We start from the raw sequence: 12,978 nt of genomic DNA on the forward strand, positions 1-12,978 counted from the left end.
AAAATACATGTTACCTAAAAAAGTATTCTTTGGCACCTTCCGTGACCTATGATAGATGCATGTTTATGTCACCCAAATTAAGAAACATAGGTGGGGGATTAATTTTTGATAAAGCATGAGGTTATAAACTGAATGAACTGAATCACCTTGTCCAATTACACTTTTAAGTCCAAAATCAAGCTGAATTCTCCCCCTCATTCAAAAAAATTCATTTTAATTTAATCATTTTATTTTAAGAAGGCAACATCACTAGGATACAATGATGGCTGTATTTGTGTGTTTGTGTGTGTGTGTGCAATTAATGGTTAGATAAAACCTTTAAGATCATCTAACCCAAGTATTTTTTATTAAGAATAAAAAAAGTAAGGAGTAAAGCTATTAGATGACTTCTTTGCAAAAAAGAAGCCTGGGTGTTTCATTGCTTACCTGTTGTGAACCCCATGCCAATATGTTTGCATGTTTGTCTTCATCACATTAAGTTCTCTGCATAGAAAGATGTGTCCTTAGATTGAAAAATTAGCTGTCAAAGTCTTTAAAGTATTTAAGGCAGATTTTTTTAAGTGACTTTACCAAAAGCAAGTGTATTCTCACTCAAAAACCCAAAATTATCTTTTTATTGCCTTGCTTATCAGTGAAGTACCTTTCTGATTTGTCCTAGTGAGGACTCTTGTGCCTAGTTACTATGAAAACACTTGTATTTACATATGCACTGCTACTTCCTTCTATTTTCTTTGAAATATTACTAATGAATTGTCACTTGTGTCAGCCATTTGATTTCCTTTCACTTCTGTGAGAATTTTGTTTTTGGGAAATTAAACTTGTCAACATGTTCCCAAAGACTGCACTGTGGCATGTGGATCTACTGTATATGGTTAACTTTTCAAAGGCTGCATAAATTTTTTAAAGATCTAGATAAATAGTGACTCATAAATATATCTAGCCCGATACTAAATACAAAGCTACTACATTGACTATATATTATTATTTTTAGTATTCTAATGTTCTGGCATTTTTTGGAGCCTTAATTTTGGAAAGACTGCCTCTCCCAGGGCTAGCTAGTTCCTGGAGATAATGAGTGACAACCACATGAGGACATCTTTGATAAGCCGTGCAGTCTTGAGCCCACATTCCCTACCAGCTCCTTTATCAAACTCTCATATAATTTTCTTAAGAACGTGTATATTATTCTAATGGTATTTAGCAGCCAATGAGTACCTTGACCTAAATGTGCACATAGAGAATATGTTGTTCCCAGTGATTTATATATTGGATTATGCGTGGAGGATTCAAGTTAATTTCTTAAACATAGGTGATATCTACTATACTGCAAGGGAAAAATATAGTCTAATATAGTAAAGATTATTTGCACATCTGGATTGTATCTTTTTAAGTATTTGTTACTATAACTTCAGAAAATTATTGTAAAATTTGTAGCATCTTCTGTCAATAAAGTTTATACAGGATTAGTCTTACTTACATATTATTTTCCACACTCTTCAACCTAAATTAGTAGAAGTCTGAGCAGAAACCAGAAATTTCTGGCATTAACATTAGTGAATTCTGCCATTTTCAATTGGCCCATAAGGTCCGTATCTTATACTTTTGCTGAGAAATGACTTCTATGTAATGAGCTTCCAAGCTGGTAGGAAAGTTAACCAGTGCCTGACCTGTGGTGGCACAGTGGATAGGTGTCAACTTGGAATGCTGAAGTTGCCAGTTCAAGACCCCTGGCTTGCCTGGTCCAGGCACATACAAGAAGCATCTGCAAGTTTATGCTTCCCATTTCTCCTTCTCCATGCCTTCCTCTTTTGCTTTCTCTTTTCTCTCTAAATCAATAAATAAAATCTAAAAAAAGAAAAAAGAAAGAGAGAGAGAAAGAAAGAGAAAGATTGCCAGTGAGTAGCCTATCCAACTACTTAATTCACATCTCAAAATAATTTATAGCTCACTATTAATGATTGTGTAACATTATCTAGTAGAACCCATATTCTATATAGTGGTATATTCTTGAATTAGTAATATGTGAAGGGTTAAGCACAGGTTTCTCAAGAATGCCGTTACCAAAATGGCTTTTTGTCTATGCAAATATTCAAGTTCATGTTTAATTTAAGTGTATTTTCCATCTCAAGAATATCTACCCTCCCATTCCAGCTCTTCATGCCGTTCTTCACCTTCATTCCAATGCAAAACCCTTCTTACCCATTTATTCAACTTATTTATTAAATGGCTAAAAAGAATCCTCTGACCAAAGTGCTTCAGCATTCTTTGTCACAGTTAAAGATTAAACTAGGATTTTTTTCTTTATATGAAAGCAGGATTTATGTGGTGCGTTGTATTGCAACAGCTCCATTTAAACATGAAATAGCATTAAGTCAAAACAATCATTTAAATCATTCCAAACAAGAGAATGAAAAAAGAATATTTACTTTCACACCAGAAAAAGAAGCCTTTAAACCTCCCTCTTAACACTTTCTGCTCTCTTAGGCAATTACATATTAATTCCAGCTTATCTAATTGAACAATTAAATAAGTTTGTTTTGACAGAGAAATACTGTAAATACATCAGTAAAATAAATTTTCACCTTATAAACACTACCCATGGTTCTGATTGCTATGGAGCTGTGTTGACAGCCTAAAGTCATAAACTAGACATATAGTAAAACATCAAAGATGTATAAACTTGGGTAGCTTGTGGTTCTAAGCCTGTAATCCAGTACTTCTAATATAGCAGACACTTTAAGACACAAAGTATCTGGCATTACAAGTATATTTTTAGCACAATTTCCCTTTAAGGAAATTATGGACTAAGAATCACAATTTATATTTTTCCGTCCTTTCACTTTCAACTTTTCTGCTTAAAATATCCTTAAGTTTTGTATACGTCTCTTGTACATAGCATATGGTTAGATCATCTTTACTTTTAAATGAAGCTGACTTCATTTACGTTAACATAAGTACTAAAATATTTGGATTTATTTCTCCATTTAAGTATGTTGCTTTCTATTTATCCCACAAATGTCCTGTTTCTTGTTTCTTTTTTACCTTCTTTAAGATTATTTTAATTTTGATTACACTGTAATTTCCTGGTGACTTTCTTCTGTTATTATGTAGATATTATATTACTCCATGAATCCTGACTTTCATTATTGCTTTTGAGAATTGTACTGCATCACTCTCTTTCCTTTGAAAGGCATGTCTTTCCTCTCTGACTAGTTTTAGGATCTTCTCTTGCTTTCTTGGTTGGCCTTCAGCTTCACTGTGATGTGTGTAGGCTTCTTTAAATTTATCCTGAATTTAAATATTCCTTTTTTCATCGGTTCTAGGAAATTTTCAGCGATTATTGTTTTTCAGATATTTCCTCTTGCCATTCTTCCTTCATTCTCATCCTGTAGTTCTGATGAGATATATGCCAAACTTTCTCATCCTGTGCGCCATGACTCATCACTTTTCTATATTCCATTTCCTTACCCCTCTGCATTACATTCTGATTAATTTATTTAAATCAGTTTTCCGGTTCATAATTCTTTTCTTAAGCGATATCTAATCTGACTCTAAAGCTAACTTATTGAGGTTTTAATTTCAATTATTGTATATTTCTGGTTGTAGTTGGTTCTTTCTCAAGTATGTTTGGACTTTTTTAGTTGCTTGCTCTTTATCCATACACTTCATTCCTTTTGTTCCTTTGGGCATTTGCTCAATTCAATACATGAAGTCTTTTGGGGTCTGATTCTACTCTCTATTGCTGCTGCTGACACTTGGTTTTAATGCCTAGTTTCGTATTGCTTTTTTGCTTCTGGAATGACAGGTAATATTAATTAGAACTTTATGAGACTTCTGTTAGACCTGACTTGAAAGTAGATACTTCTAAAGATGATTTTTGCTTGCTTCTGCCAAGCATCTTGGACCATTACCATCTAGAACCACACTTGACTTAAAGTTTTTCAAATCACCGAAATAGTATGCATTCAAGGTATTAATCATTACAATTGCTGGCTTCCATTTGTGGATTATCACAAACAATATGTCTCCCCTGCCCATTAAGTATCATCCTTGCAGCTCATGGGAAAACATATACAAGAGAAATCATGTTATTTCCCCCTTACCCTAAGACTCTAATTCTTTTCCATCCTAACTTTAATAGGAACCCTCCTACTAAACATCACACTTTTAGTAAGCAATTGGCTCTGTCTTCTATCTACTGTGCATTTGACTCAATTTCACCAGGTTTAGCAATTGTATTCAAGATGAAATCTGGCTTCAGTACTTTATTTCTCTGGGTTTCTGCTTCCACTAACTGTTTGCTTTTAAGAGTCTCTTACTGGCCCTGGCTGGTTGGCTCAGCGGTAGAGCGTCGGCCTAGCGTGCGGAGGACCCGGGTTCGATTCCCGGCCAGGGCACACAGGAGAAGCGCCCATTTGCTTCTCCACCCCTCCGCCGCGCTTTCCTCTCTGTCTCTCTCTTCCCCTTCCGCAGCCAAGGCTCCATTGGAGCAAAGATGGCCCGGGCACTGGGGATGGCTCTGTGGCCTCTGCCCCAGGCGCTAGAGTGGCTCTGGTTGCAACATGGCAACGCCCAGGATGGGCAGAGCATCGCTCCCTGGTGGGCAGAGCGTCGCCCCATGGTGGGCGTGCCGGGTGGATCCCGGTCGGGCGCATGCGGGAGTCTGTCTGACTGTCTCTCCCTGTTTCCAGCTTCAGAAAAAAAAAATGCAAAAAAAAAAAAAAAAATTAAAAAAAAAAAAAAAAAAGAGTCTCTTACTAATTTGCTAGTTCCTCAGTGCATGTGTTTTAGATGGAAAGGGAAGTATTTTTCTCAAAGGCAATAGAATAAGGTAATAGAGCAACAATTACATACCCCTTTAGAAAAGTACTTTTTATTTACCATTGTTCTAAAGGCAAGAAGCTTCTTGGAATAAAATAAAAATAATAAGAAGATAGGTTTCTATAAACATTAAATGAAATTAGGCCACATTAAAACCAAATGTCAATTCACATTATCTAGGAATAGGAAAGAATGTTTAAAATTGGGACTTCAATTTTTGGTATTTTCTACACTGAACTATGTTTATTATGCAATTGTTCAACACTTCATATGTTATAATATGCATGATACTTTTAAAGAATTCCTTATACCCCAGTAATTGAAAATGTATACATTCCTTGTTTATCAGAAATAAAATGCCCTGGACCATTGTCTCAGTGGTAGAGTGTTGGCCAGGCATGTGGATATCTTGTATTCAATTCCCAGTCAGGGCACACAGGAGAAGCGACCATCTGCTTCTCCACCCATCCCCCTCTCCCTTCTCTCTCTCTCTTTCTCTCTCTCTCTTTCTTTCTCTCTCTCTTCTCCTCCTGCAGCTATGGCTCAGTTGGTTTGAGTGAGTTGGCCCCAAGTAGTCAGGATGGCTCCTTGGCCTCTGCTTCAGGTGCTAAAAAATAGCTTGGTTGCTGAGCAACAAAGCAATGGCCTCAGGTAGGCAGAGCAATGCCCCATAGGAGGTTTGCAGGGTGGATCCTGGTCTGCTGCATATGGGAGTCTCTTTCTGCCTCCCTCCTCTCACTTAATAAATGAAAAAAAGAATGGAAGGGAGGGAGGGAGGGAGGGAGGGAGGGAGGAAGGAAGAAAGGAAAGAAGAAAATGTCCCATTGATTAAGGCTGAACTTAACAAACTAGTTCTGAAGAAAATAATTAAAATTCAGTCAAATAGTCAATTGGTACTCAATTTCAAATAATTATTCTTAAAATTTATTCAAGTATATATTAGAATAGTATTTTTAAGGTGTGTTTGTTCTTAGATGATTCATACCCTAGGTGATTGAGTGTATTTGATTAATTTATGAAATATAAATAAAGAGAGGCTAAATGTGGGCACCTGGCATTTTATTCAGTGGGACCCAATCTCAATGGCTTTGCATTCTTTTAGAAAACTTCTCTTCAAATACCAATAAGTAAACATAATGCCCCAGATAGACAAATTTAGATAAGACTGAATGAATCTAACAATATTCATAAATATAATTAATAGTTGTACATAATTGCAATTAACTCTTTTCCTCACTTTAAAGTGATTTTTCTGGACAGTATCCCAAATTTTTTATCTTGCATAAGACTACTGAGTGTGTTTGCTAAACTCATCCTAAAACAACCCTCAGCGTTGTTTAGCAGAATCAAGATCTTTAAAAATGAATTTGCTTTATAAATGATGATACAAATACAATACCCCACCCTTGTGAATCATTTCAAAAGTGTAGTATTTCATATACATTTTTCTATAATTGATGTTTTGAGTCATTGAATGTACTGTTTTTTATTAAGGATAATAATAAACTTGATTTTAAAATGAAAGAAGTATGATAGCCTTGCTGATTTCACAGTAACTGGATGACTTACTTTCCATGCTTATTTGAAATTATTCTCATAAGGGGATTTTAGATGGCATAGTTTAGAAAAAGAGAGAAAGAATGGATTTAAGTAGCAAAATTTTTTCCTTACAGAAACAGCACCATCACAAAAATTTGCTGTGATGTGCCCTGTTTCTATGGTGAAGATTTTATAATATTTACTTTCTATGATAAGAGTTATAAGTGCAGTTCTATGTTGTTTGTTCAGCCTATTATGCAGATGGTGCTTGATTAAAATCTATTTTAAACTACAGCGATTACTGCAAGATAGTGTGCGTTAAACAGCTCTCCCAGCTCCATTACGGGCTGTGGGACTGCTGCAGTTTATTTTAAATATGCTTATAGACGCTTCTCACTTCTCCAGGGACATTTCAATATCAGTGATTCTCTTTCCTTGAGAGTCTTAACTCCTGTACTCTGTATTCCTAAGAAGTATTATCTAAGTCACACAGTTAACACATGCTTTCTTAAAGTGAAAAATGATTGTTTTCTTGTGATAAATAAGTTAAATACATCACTATAATTAAGTAATAAGACATCAGAGGAGGTGGATTACCAGAAGCCTGAGGATACCTGTAGGGGATTTAGAAATAAATCTGTGTCTACAAGTCTACCCGAGGCCTATGCATCTGCATAAAGCTTATGTGAGAGTAATATTTTTATGTATTTGTCTATTTATTTATTTACACTTTAAATGTGAAATAAGGCTGCAGGTGATCAGAATTACAGTTAGGGCCTCAACCCAGCCATGTTCTTAGTTGTTATGATTTTCGTACAACTTTATATGTGTTTTCAAATGTCCTTCTGGGGCTTTGTGACTCTAAGCCTTTGCTCCGTTCTGCAGAATGAAGGAGTAGAAGTGTGTGGTTCTCCAATGCATGTAAGACACCAGAGTGAGGCTGTGAGGATGGAAGGAGTCACGAGGCCTGGTCTTCACTGGCAATGTGCTTGGCATCGTGGGGAGTGTACATGTGGGCATTTTGTAGTTTTGTCTCTATTCTAAAGATTAGAATATGGAAATTAAATTTCAGTCTTGGAACCCCAGTAACTTTATAAATATTGTATTCTAAAATAATGTCCAGTACACAATGCTGTAGTGTCCAATACAGTAGCAACTAGTCATGTGTGACTGTGTGCATATAAATCTAACTAAAATTAAATAAAATTTAAAAATTAGTTCCTTAGCTGCACCAGCCAAATGTGCTCTCTAGCCACATGTGGTTAGTGGCTACCCTTTTAGACAGAGCAGAGAACATTTCTATTTTTCCAGAAAGTTCTATAAGACAGTGCTACTCTGGACTTTAGAAGTTAGGGCCTCTTAGGAAATTAGGACATAAGATTAGAAGCTTTCATCCATCTAAGTAAGAATTCAAGATCCAGACAATATTCATAATTAAGGTCCAGGGACATATTACAAATCCATTTAGCTATTTTTTCCCACCACAAACATATTCATCATCATTGTGTTCATTCCAAATAGTTAGTGGTCAAAAAGCCAGGTACCTTTCACTATGCAATCTGTTACTAGCATGTAAATTGATCCAAATTACAGCTACATTTTCTTCTTCGGGGAGGCTTTGCATATGAACAATGACCATGTGTTTTTCAAATACGTGATGCAACTACCTCCAGAAAATAGTCTTTTCACATTCCAAGTTCATTATACAGAATCTGAACCAGTGGCTCACTCCTGTCTCCTCCCTAACAAAGGGGAAATGCAAAGTAAAAACAAGGCCCCCACCAATCAGGAAGTAAGCTCAGTGGTCAAGCTGGTCAAGCAGCAGATAGCTTGACCTTTGCGGCACTGCCCATGCCCTTGGACACATTAGACACCAAACCACAGCAGGAAGTCTTCACTCCTTTATAGTGCATCTGAAAGTGAGAGCAAAGGTAGTTCGCAGACCCAGGAAGTCTTTATACAAGGAACATTGAGCAATATAATAAATGAGTCCATTCACAGCACATTTTATTTTTTTTTATTGAGATCTTTAATACATAGTTTTTATTTTTTATTTTCTTCTTATGGCAGCCTTTGATGAAAGTCAGGGAATTCTCTTAAACCATAGCCCATTTCTATGAGGGAAATTCTATATGTGATCAGAATATTATTATCTAAGCATCAGTTTTAGTTATCTAGTTTAATTGGGAAAGAAAAGCAGTGAATCTTGAGAAATGAATATTTTGTGTGTATTCTTTAGTTTGGTCCTCTCAGATGTCCGTTTTCTTGGATGGCAGATAATTCAAACTGAGTTTCACAGGGGTATTTAAAAGGAGAGGATATCAATATGCTCTCAGGCCTGGCAAAGAACAAAGTGATGTCATGCTGTGAGAGTGGCTGACAGTCTGGCCATAATGGGGAGGACACCCCAGCTTCACTGCAGGGCCTCTAGGGTACTCAATCAGAGATACAGTTGAAGCTCCAGAGCGATGATCCAACATGCATCAGTAAATTCTCCTGCACCTTGTAAATGTGGAGGCGGAGTCGTGAAATGCTTCTTCTACTAAAAGAAACTCTCAGGTTGAGCAAGACTGAATCTAGCTAAGCACACAGCACAACCCAGGAATCAGTTGATTGCATGGGATTGTTTAGAGTTTCCTACGGGGTTGGAAACTTGACACAATAATTTGTGGTTTTTATACACTTGATACTTACAGCTTCTTGCTGGCAGTAACAGGTTCTCCTGCTTCCTCAGCTCATCCACACAAAGTAGGACCGTGTTGTCAAAACAAGAGGGTAACTGTCCTTTCTGTTACAGCTGGGTATCACATCCAGGAGACCTAAAATTTGCACTGTATTGTCCAAATACTAATTTAAAAAAGAAAGAATCACCTGACCAGGCAGTGGCACAGTAGATAGAGTGTCAGCCTAGTATGCTGAGGACTCAGGTTCAAAACCCCGAGGTTGCCAGCTTGAGCACGGGCTCACCATCTTGAGCATGGGGCCTCTGACTTGAGCATGGGATCATAGACATGATCCCATGGTTGTGGGCTTCAGTCCAGATATCACTGGCCTGAAGCTCAAAGTTACTGGCTTGATCCCAGGATCGCTGGCTTGAGAAAGTGGTTGCTGGCTCAACTGGAGAGCCCCAGTAAAGGCAAATGTGAGAAAGTGATCAGTGAACAACTAAGGTGCTGCAGCTGTGAGTTGATGCTTCTCATCTCTTTCCCTTCCTGCCTGTCTGTCTGTCTCTCTCCTTCTCTCTCACATGCAAGCACACATTAAAAAAAAAAGAAGAAAGAAGCACGGAGCTTCACAGTTCAAACATAATTTGGGATGATGGAGGAAACTGTTTAAATAATTTGAAGAAATATTTTAATAAGAGCATCTACATTGAATCATAGGAAATTGATCTCTATGATTAGCATTTGATTATTTTCCAAAAAGATTGTATAATCTGCAATCATGGAGATTTTAATGTGTCACTAATTAATTTTTAAATTAAAATTTAAAGTGAATCCAGGTAATATCTCATATGGATAACCATCCATTTCTCTAATTCTAAATATTCTCATCCCTTCATGAAATATGACCTCCAATATCACGATCACTCCATTTTTAATTTTCTTCATTGTGGACTTTCTTAAATACTTTTTTTCTTCTGTATAAATATTTTATTGTTATGAACATAGGAATGGTCATATTTACAAAATTTTGAAATTATAAAAAATATTAAGAAGAAAAATCATAAATACTCAGTCTTATTGCCCCCAAGAAATTACAATTAACATGTCAAATACTTTTTAAAAATCAATCTTGGCCTGACCTGTGGTGGCGCAGTGGGTAAAGCATCGACCTGGAAATGCTGAGGTCGCCAGTTCGAAACCCTGGGCTTGCCTGATCAAGGCACATATGGGAGTTGATGCTTCCAGCTCCTCCCCCCCCCCCTCTCTCTCTCTCTCTTTCCCTCTCTCTCTCCTTTCTAAAATGAATAAAATAAAATTTAAAAAAATCAAAAAAAATCTATCTTCCCACATATTGTCATAAAATACTCAAGTGAATTAGTGAAGCCTGAGTTTCTGTAAGCACTTACTGTGTCAGTAAACATGATAAATGCTAATGAGCAAAATCAGATGTGGGCCTGCCCTCACGGTGCTTACACTGTGGGGTGGAAGAAGATTGTAGTACATAAATTGTATAGTTACAACTTTGATATGTGCTATGAAAGGAAATGGAACTGTTGGAAGAGAAGATGCTCATAGTGACACATCAAATCGGGGGACTGGATTTAGCAGTGTGGCCCTTAGGAACCTTACTGAGAGCACGGCGTTAGAAAGCCTTGTTGAAGAGAGCTGCAGAAGCTGCACACAGCGAGCCTAGACAAGCACATGGAGGCATATAGTTAAGAAGAGGAGGGAGATGTGCCTATATGGACCCTGGGAGCAAAGGGAAAGTTAGCTGGCTTGTCTCTTAAGGATTTATTTATTTTAAATTGAATTTATTGGGGTGACACTAGTTAACAAAATTATATAGGATTTAGGTGCCCAATTGTACAACACATATCTGTGCACTATATCGTGTGTTCACCCCCACAAGTGAGGTCTGCATCCATCACCATTTACCCCCTACACCCTCCCCCACTTCTCCCTACCACCCTCAGCAATCACCATGCTGTTGTCCATGTCCATGACTTTTCTCTTTTTTTGTCCTTTTTGCTTAATCTCTACACCCCCCTCACCTAGACCCAACTTCTCAACAGCTATCAGCCTGCTCTCTATCTATGACTCTGTCTCTAGTTTGCTTGTTAGTTCATTTTGTTCATTAGAATCCACATATGAGTGAAATATTATGGCACTTGTCTTTCTCTGACTGGCTTATTTCACTTAGCATAATGCTCTCCAGGTCTATCCATGCTGTCACAAAAAGTAAAATTTTCTTATTCTTTACAGCCAAGTAGTATTTCACTGTGTAAATGTACCACAGTTTTTTTGTCTACTCATCTACTGATGGGCACTTGGGCTGCTTTTGACTCTTGGCTATTTTAAATAACACTTGCAATGAACATAAGGTTGCATATATTCTTTTAAATTAATGTTTTGGGTTTCTTTGGATAAACTCCCAGAAGTAGAATTGCTGGGTCATTGTCTCTCTTAAGTATTTAAATACCAGTTGGAGAAGTAGAGTTAAAGGTATGACTGGGGCAAAGTTTGCTACTCCTAGGCATTCTGATTTAATCATTGTAGAGCAGCAATTTTTAATTAGTGTGCCACAAGAATTTTTAAAACATGAAATATCTGGCCTGACCAGGTGGTGGCACAGTGGATAGAGCGTCAGACTGGGATGCGGAGAACCCAGGTTCGAGACCCTGAGGTCGCCAGCTTGGACCCAAGGTCCAATGCAGGCTCATCTGGTTTGAGCAAAAAGCTCACCAGCTTGGACCCAAGGTCGCTGGTTTGAGTAAGGGGTTACTCAGTCTGTTGTAGCCCCATGGTCAAGGCACATATGAGAAAGCAATCAATGAACAACTAAGGTGCCACAACAAAAAACTGATGATTGATGCTTCTCATCTCTCTCCATTCTCATCTGTCTGTCCTAGCTATCCCTCTCTCTGACTCTCTCTGTCTCTGTACAAAATAAATAAATAAATAAATAAATAAATAAATAAAACATGGAATACCTGACTATTTAGTCAGGGGCACTGACTGTTTTACCTTTAGATTCATGTGATCAAATAAAAAACGTGACAACAGCCAACACAAATAGCTGTCCAATATGAATGAGTCAAAATTTTAACTATTTTTGTCAGACCAGCAAAAAATACAATTTTAGTAGGCCATAGAATTTTAGTAATTAGTTTATGTGTGCCATGAGATAAAAAAGGTTGTAAATCACTGATGTAATAACAGCCTCTGGGCATTAGGATATTATTTAAAAGTTTCACAGATGATTCTAATGTTCAGCCATATTTGAGGATCCTTGATATGGGTCTTATCTGTCTATATGTTTAGTTAGACCTCTTACAGCAGTTTGCCCAGTTTCAACTCAGTCTCCACATGCTAGTCCTCTGACAGATTTACATGGGACCAACCATTTTACTGGCTCACCTCTCAGATCCAATCTAGGGAGGTTATCTTCTAGTGTTAATCTACCTTAGCATGTCAGCTCAACCAGAGCATCCTGTCTCTATGGGGATGTTGCTCTGCTTCAGTAGACGACTTAAAAATGAACATCTTTTAAATATCTCTCTCACTAAGGGCAAAGACAAAGAATTCACTTAATTTTTCCTGCTCTTTTTTGTTGTTGTTGTTGTTGTTGTTCTTGAACATATCTTTTAAACTATGACCATGTAGCATAACAAATTAATATTAAGGTCATTTCTTTCCATTTATTCAGTAAATTCTTTTACGTTCCTACCATGTTATAATTAACATTTGAATATCAATTCAAAGTTTTAAAGATCATATGATATCATATATAGCATCTCACAAAACGGCACTTCAGCTAGATTGCAGTAGAAGAAATAGAGATCTAGAAAATTTATGTAATTTGCCCAAGATTATGCAGCTAAAAATAATAAACAAGGGTATGAATGTAGATCCTCTGACATCGTACCCACTGGCCTCTTAGGATGTCATGCTT

At 37.0% G+C, this 12,978-nt stretch overlaps 1 protein-coding gene across 2 annotated transcripts in view; it reads left to right on the forward strand.

The window, feature by feature from the left end:
• TOX (thymocyte selection associated high mobility group box) overlaps positions 1-12,978 on the forward strand; it is a 308,505-nt gene that overhangs the window by 261,440 nt on the left and 34,087 nt on the right. The gene's annotated exons all lie outside the window — the stretch shown is intronic.

This window comes from Saccopteryx leptura, chromosome 3, assembly GCF_036850995.1.
Source record: "Saccopteryx leptura isolate mSacLep1 chromosome 3, mSacLep1_pri_phased_curated, whole genome shotgun sequence".
Taxonomy (NCBI): Eukaryota; Metazoa; Chordata; class Mammalia; order Chiroptera; family Emballonuridae; genus Saccopteryx; species Saccopteryx leptura.